We start from the raw sequence: 7,520 nt of genomic DNA, 5'->3' as shown, positions 1-7,520 counted from the left end.
CCCGGTGCCTCCCTGCCCTGAAGGTTTCTGGCCATCAGGCTGTAGCTGAGGGGCTTGGGCAGGGCCATGAGGAGGGGGTAGAACAAGGGCTGTGTCCAACTCTCCCTGTGTTGGGCTGTGCTGGGCCAGGAGGAGGAGGCTGCAGCAAACAGTGGCACTGGTGAGGTGAGAGGAGCAGGTGGAGACACCTTGTGGCTGCCCATGCTGGGCAGGAGCTGCCCCGGGACGGCAGCTCTGAAGGACTCCCAGGATGTCCCTGGAAACAGGAGGGGAAGAGTGGATCTAAAAATCAGGCTGGGAATGCAAAGAGCAGGAGTGTCCTGGTGTCACTGCAGGAGCGTTCCAGCCCTACAGCAAGGGCACAGAAGAAGTGACCCAGGACATCCAGGTCACAAAAAGTGTCTGGGACAAGCAGGAAATGGTGAGTGTAGAGGACAGAAATGCCGCAAGCCCGGGTGCAGCTCTGCTGGAGACAACTCTGCCAGTGCATGGGTCCTGCAGAGAGCAGGGCTGGCAAACAGCCCAGTGCTGGTCATGGGATGGGGCCACCAGCAGGAAACACTCTGGACATGCCAAAGGTGCAGGAAATGGCCCTGACAGGGCTGGGAGCAGAGACTGTGCTGTCCCCAGTCAGGGGACACTCATGGTGGTGGAGATGAAGCAGCTCCACATACCCTTTAGGGACAACTCCACTGATGAGATCTTACTGTCCTAGTCCCTGCTTTCCTGCTGGGAAGGGAAAGGGAGGGGCCAGAAGGCAGGGCAGTGACAGAGCAGACCTGCTGAAGGGCAAAGCAAACATGGACTTCTGACTTGGTCACTTGATGCCCCTCCATGGAGGGGCAACCAACCTCTTGCAGGTGGGATGAGGCCAGGGCTGGCAATGGGGGTTACAGGGGCTGCTCTGTGACAATGGCCCTGGGGCACCTGCCCACGCTGTCCATGAAACAAAGCCCAGCCCCTGCTCTGCTGGGCCCTCAGGGCTGTGTCAGGAGCTCTGGCTGTGCAAGGACACTGCTGTGTGCCCCCACCCTGCACACTCCTACTCTGAACTGGGCACTGGAATTTGCTTTGCCAGGGCATTCCTGGATCATGTTGCTGACAGGGGCTGTGAAGGGAGAGCCAAACCCTCCTGCCCTGCCCTCAGGAGATGCCCTTTGCTGCTGGAGCTGCCGGCGTGGAGCCCAGCTCTGTGCCAGCAGTGCCCAGGACCTGTCCCTGCCTGTGATGCCAGCAGGGACACGCAGCAGGACTGTGCCCAAGCTGCCAGAGCACTCAGGCCTTGCAGCCACAGCAGGACTGGGAAGGACAGTGTGGAGCTGGAAAGAGCAGGTGTGGAGGGAGCAAGTGCCCTTGTCCCTGGCTGGGCTGCTGTGCTGGGAGTCTCTTCCCTCCAGCTCTGCACACAGGCACTGCCCCTGCAGCTCCAGAGAAGGGCTGAGGAAGCATCTTGGACACGGAGGTCGGGGCAGGGAACTTTATTTCATTCCAATGTACAGATATAATGACTGCTGAAAGCCCTTGAGTTACAGCAGACGAGTAGATACTGATGTGGTAATAGTATGGGTAAAGACATTTTTATGGAAAAAATTATAATAAATAAATTCAAAATCAAACCCAAGAAAACCAAAAAGCAAAGAAAATGAAAACAATACAAAAAAAAAAAAAAGAATGCACCAAAACATCCACCTACACATGACAGATAGGAGTTTAGACTTGTAATGAGTTACTTTATCGATAGTATGCAGGAAAATGTCCAGTCACCATTTTCCTGAGAGCTTCCTTGAGCTCCTCATTCCTCAAGCTGTAGACGAGGGGGTTCAGTGCTGGAGGAAGCATCGAGTACAGAACTGACACAATCAGATCCAGGGATGGGGAGAAGATGGAGGGGGGTTTCATGTAGGCAAATTCTTTAGTGCTGATAAACAGGGAGACCACGGCCAGGTGAGGGAGGGACGTGGAAAAGGCTTTGTGACATCCCTGCTCAGAGGGATCCTCAGCACAGCCCTGAAGATGTGCACACAGGAGAAAACAATTAAAACAAAACATTCCAAAACAGGAAAAGCACTAAAAGCAAGGAACCCAATTTCCCTCAGGTATGTGCCTGAGCAGGAGAGCTTGAGGATGTGTGGGATCTCAGAGAAGAACTGGCCCAGGGCATTGCCCTGGCACAGGGCCAGGGAAAATGTCTTGTCTGTGAGCAGCAGAGCATTGAGAGACCCAGAGGCCCAGGCAGCTGCTGCCATGTGGGCACAAGCTCTGCAGCCCAGGAGGGTCCCGTAGTGCAGGGATTTGCAGATGGCAACGTAGCCATCGCAGCACATGATGGTGAGGAGGGAAAACTGTGCTGAGATGAAAAAGGTCAAGAGAAAAAGCTGTGCAGCACATCCCTGGTAGGAGATGGTTGTGGTGTCCCAGAGGGAACTGTGCATGGCTTTGGGCACAGTGGTGCAGATGCAGCCCAGGTCTGTGAGGGAGAGGTGCAGCAGGAAGAAGTCCCTGGGGGTGTGCAGGTGCTGGTCGCAGGCTACGGCGCTGAGGATGAGGCCGTTGCCCAGGAGGGCAGCCAGGAGATGCCCAGGAAGAGCCAGAAGTGCAGGAGCTGCAGCTGCCGCCTGTCTGCCAATGCCAGGAGCAGGAACTGGGCCATGGTGCTGCTGTTGGGCATTCAATGTTCCTTAGCACAGGGTCTGTTCAGAAAAGGAAAGCACAGGGAACAGTTGTTTAGTGAGACTCAGTCCCTGAGAGTGAAACGAGACAAGGCTTTAGGGGGGTTAAGCGAGATGCTTTGCTGCAAAAACCCACTCTTCTCTCCCCCCCGTTTCTCTACCTTGCTCAAAGGAGATTTTGTTCTGTACAAACTCTGCAGATCTAAAACCCACAGGTACATTACACAAAGGGCTCAGAGGTAATAAATTATGGCCAAATAGGCCACTTGAATAGGTGGAATAGGCCTGCAGCCAAAGCTTTCTCCAAGCTTCAATGATCAGAACATTAGAACAACAGAAAGAACGAAAGGTCACAAAGGTTACGTGAAGAAGAGGAGCAAAATGCAGCCCCCAAGATGAAGTAAAAGGCGGATGTACCATTAATTATTCCTCAAAATGAAGACCACGCCTCAAACTCCACCCAGACCCCTCCTGCTATGAATATTGTAATGTAATAATCCAATAACATGAATATGTATGTAGAGATGTTGTAATCGTTACCAGAGATTGTATAAATTACCCCTTTTGATCAAACCAACTCGGAGCTCTTTTGTCCAGTACGAGCTGGAGAGCTGCCCAGCATCGCTTAAATAAATATCTACTGTTTAAAGGCATAAAACTCTTTCTCTAAGGAGTTTTTACCTGCCTTATTGGGGCATCAATTGTAAGTGCAAAAATCTTTTCGAGAAGTCCAAGTGAGATGGAAATAGGAACTTTTCTTGCAGTGCTCATGAGTCTCACTGAGGGACACAACTGAGAATGAGTCCCCAAGTTCCAGCTGGAACAGAAAACTGCAGACTGTGATGACAAGGATGGACAAGCAAGGGAAAGGTGGCTCTGATATTGAATAAACCTTGACTTGTTTCCCTAATCCAAAGGGCCAAGGCCCAGCCCCTGGGAAGGCAGATCCTGTCCCTGCCTCATTGCTCAGGGCTCTTCCTGGGGCACTGGGATGTGGGATGTGCAATGCCAAGGGCAGGACGATGGGGTGGCACCTCCCAGGCTACTGAGCAGGCACAAGGGGGCCATGAGGCCCCAGAGCTGCAAGGGGCACTTGTCTCCTCCTGGCATCAGTGGCACAGGCAGCAGCCATGGCCAAAGGCCTGCAGAAGGTGGCTGTGTCAGGGCCTTTCAGCTTCTGCACAGGCCTCTCTCCTGTGCAACCCAGGCTGTCCTAGGGTGTCCATGCCCTGCCCCTTTCCCTGCAGGCTGTCATCATTCCCCAGCTGCACCACCTCGCTGGCCCCTTCCTGCACTGACATCTCTCCCTCCTCCCTGGCTCTTCCTGCACGCACAAAACCTTGGGCTCATCCAGATTCCTCCTGGGTGATGTGTTGCAGCACAGCGTTTTCCATGGAGTGCAATTCCTTTTTCCTCATGTCCACTCTGGACCTCCCCAGCTGCACTTGGCCTTAATTCTTTCTTTCTCCTGCTTTTTTCTGTTCTGACAAAAGGATCCATCATCTCTAAATTCTCCCTTCAAGCCCTCTGAGGGCTGTCCTGTACCGTTCTCCATCTCCACACTACTGAGGCCACAGCTCCTTAGCCTCTCTATAGTGGTCATGTGCTTGAGACCTTGAAAGCCCATCTGGGGACATCTCTGGGCACTCACTGATGTTTTTGAAGATGAAAATGTCTTGCTCATAGTCTAAGGAAATCACAGGGATACTTTTTACCAAGGCCTTTAGTGCAAGAACATGGGACAGTGGCTTTCAACTGAAAGAGAAGAGTTTTATATTGGATAACAGGAGGAAAGATTTCACAATAAGGGCAGCAAGAGCTGGAACAGGTTTCCAGAGAAGTGGATGTCCCATCCCTGCATTTGTCCAAGGTCAGGGACTGTGAGTAACCTGAATTAGTAAAAGATGTCACTGTCCATGTCCAGGGACTTGGATGAGAGGACTTTTAAGCTCCCTTCCAAACCAAACCACTCCATGATTCTTTTGAGTGTAAAGTCCCAAACTCCTTCTCCAAAGAATTTCCATGTTGAGGACATGAATTGCTGTGTTTTTGGAGAAAACCTTCTAAGCCCCAAAGGTAAAAAATGAATTCAAAGGCAGTTCCAAGGTATCTGTATGAAACTTGAAGCAAGTGGGTCAATGGCAGAACCTCTCAGGGTGACCTTGCAGCTGAGGATGGGGGATTCGCCTTGGGGGCTGAGACTCATGATGGGCAGGCAGAAAGGGTATTTGGGGACTGGGCAAGACTTGTAATGGGATGTCTAGGAAAGAAGCAAAGCAAGGGTAGGATCACAGTGGTTTCTGGAGGAACAAGTATGAGAAAAGAGAGAGAAGAGAGGATGAAAAAACTGGTGATGTTAAACAGGAGCCTGGTCAAGACACATCCCTGGCTGTGCCCTGCAAGTGATGCACACAGCCTGTCATGTTTTCTTAATAACTCCATTGCCAAGAAGTTTCTGTGGGGAGGGACCTCTCTGCTCCTGGCAGAGTTTGTGGCCCAAGTTCCAACCCCTGCAGCGGGAGCCACAAATAGTCAGGTCTTGTGTTCTCTGGGGGGACAGACTCTGCCCAGACTGGGGTGTGTGTGCATTGGTAGCACAAAACAGTGAAGGAAATGCAAAGCTAAGCACACAATGTAGCCTCACTTTGTCCCTGAGTGGGGGCTGAGAATTGGACACCAAATCTGCAGGGACAGAGGGAGGGATTTGTCCCCCTGGCCCTCCCTGGAAGGGACACCTTTCAGGAAGTGTTGTGACCTTGGCTGTGCTGAGTGTTGAGCCGGGCAATGCAGCTTGTGATTGCAGTGGCACTGTCAGGGCTCTGCAGAGCTCCTCTGAGTGCCTGCCTCTGTCCCCAGCAATCCCAGAGAGCTGCAGGGGCTGCATTCAATGCCTTGTGCTCTTGGTGACCCCGGTTGGCTCTTCTGAAGTTGAGCAGCCTGGAGTTCCCAGACTGTTCCTGCCTCCAGGGTGGGGCCTGCAGTGCCGTGTTTGCAGCATTCCATTGGCGCAGTGGGCAGGATGGCCATGGATCCATTCCTGCACAAACACAATCGTGCTCCATCCCAGGCAGGGATACAATGGGCCCACAAATGCTGGAAGGATGAGAACAAGGCAGTTTTGGCACTGTGGAACCCCATGGAACCAAAGGAACCCTGGGACATGGCAGAATCTCATGGAAGAAAGGGCACATTGTGACCCTGCAGCACCTCCTGGAACCAAAGGGAGTCTGGGACGTGGCAGGGCCTGATGGAAACAAAGGAACTTTATAGGAACAAAGGGACCCTGGACACTGCCAAAAGTCAGGGAGACAAGGGAACCCCATGTGGAATCTCCTGGAATCCAGGGGCCATTGGAATCCACTGGGGCCTCCTGGAACCAAAGGCAACATGTGACACTGCGGAACCTCATGGGATCAAAAGGACCCCAGGACTTTGTGGAACGTCAGGGAATCAAGGGGCCAGTGTGACATCACAGAACCTTTGGGAACCAACGGGACATTGTGGAATCTCATGGAATCAAGGGGCCATTGTGACATTGTGGAACCTCACAGAATCCAGGGGCCATTGTGATTCTGCAAGGCCTTGTGGAGTCAAAGGGACCGTTGTGACACTGGAGAAAATGATGGAATCAGTGGACCATTGTCACACTGCAGGGCCTTATGGAGCCAAAGAACACTGGAAACAGTGCAAGCTCATGGAATCAAGGAGCCACTGTCACACTGCAAAGCCTCAAGAAATAAGGGATGCAATCTTTCCCTCAGATTTTGCCAACAAATTAAATTTAGGAATCAGGTTTTAATGACTGGCAAAAGGACAGTATTTATATAAACTGAGTCATTTATTCTTACAAATGGCCAGACAAAAGATCTTAATCAGAATTATTTACTACACAGTACAAAGGCTAAAACTACTAGTAGTAGAGTATAAGATAGGATAGTGCACTATATTGAAGCAATCCTTGAAACAATTCTATTAAAGCTAGCAAAAAGAAATAATTGTTACGTAGAGTTCTGGTGTCACTCACCCAGACCAATGGTGTTGGGGAGATTTCTTTTGCTCAGCCTTGAGGAGTGTCCTTGGAGGGCGTCCCCAGCCAGGGCAGGAATCTCCACACATACACCCCAAGAAGGGCTCTGTTAGAAGATGCTGCCTGTAGGAAAGGGGACTGGACTGCTCTAGTATGAAGTGATTGACTGCTCCTCACAAATGTCCAGGCCAGTTACCAGCTTGTCTGTCACATGCAACTTCAAAAAGCAGGATGAGTGTTTGGAGTGTGGTGAACCAGGCTGGTTTGAGCATCCTTCAACCCCAAAAACATTCCCATGGTGCTACTGGTAGCTCCCAGATCTCCCAGAGAGCTTGCAGGAGACCTTGCACCGTTGGCATTGTCTGATGGGATTTTAGGCCTTCTCAGGGCAGGCCCTCCTGCAGCACGGGTAGAGAGGTTGGTTGTGAAAGTCCATCCTGGAGATGCACAGGTATCCAAGAGTTGGGCTATGGAGTGACATCCAACAAGATCAAAGTGTCTCAAGTAGAGCTGGACTGGCAACACAAGGATGAATTCTTCCTGGCTCGCTGGGCCCGTGACACCTCAGGTCCTCAGGGCAGGTGTGCAACACACAGCTGGGCTTGTGATCCAGGGGTGGATTTACCCATGGACATCACCTGCCAGCTTATCCAGAACTGTGAAACATGTGCTGCCATCAGACAGGCCAAGAGGGTAAAGCCCCTGTGGTGTGGGGGATGATGGCTGAACTAGAGATGTGGGCAGGCCTGGCAGATTGATCCCAGCACACTCCCCAAACCCACCAAGGCAAGCTCTCTGTGCTGAAAATGGTGGACACAACCCCT

The 7,520-nt window shown here is 51.8% G+C and overlaps 1 pseudogene; it reads right to left on the bottom strand.

Annotated features, from left to right (window-relative positions):
• Positions 1-1,731: 1,731 nt before the first annotated feature.
• Positions 1,732-2,668, bottom strand: LOC114070610 (annotated as a pseudogene).
• Between the last annotated feature and the right edge of the window lie 4,852 nt (positions 2,669-7,520).

The sequence above is a fragment of the Empidonax traillii genome, unplaced genomic scaffold, assembly GCF_003031625.1.
Source record: "Empidonax traillii isolate 1590-97213 ecotype Southwest subspecies unplaced genomic scaffold, ASM303162v1 scaffold1619:size215769, whole genome shotgun sequence".
NCBI lineage: Eukaryota > Metazoa > Chordata > Aves > Passeriformes > Tyrannidae > Empidonax > Empidonax traillii.
Note: the sequence above shows the minus strand (reverse complement) of the source record. Positions and strands in the feature narration are given on the sequence as shown.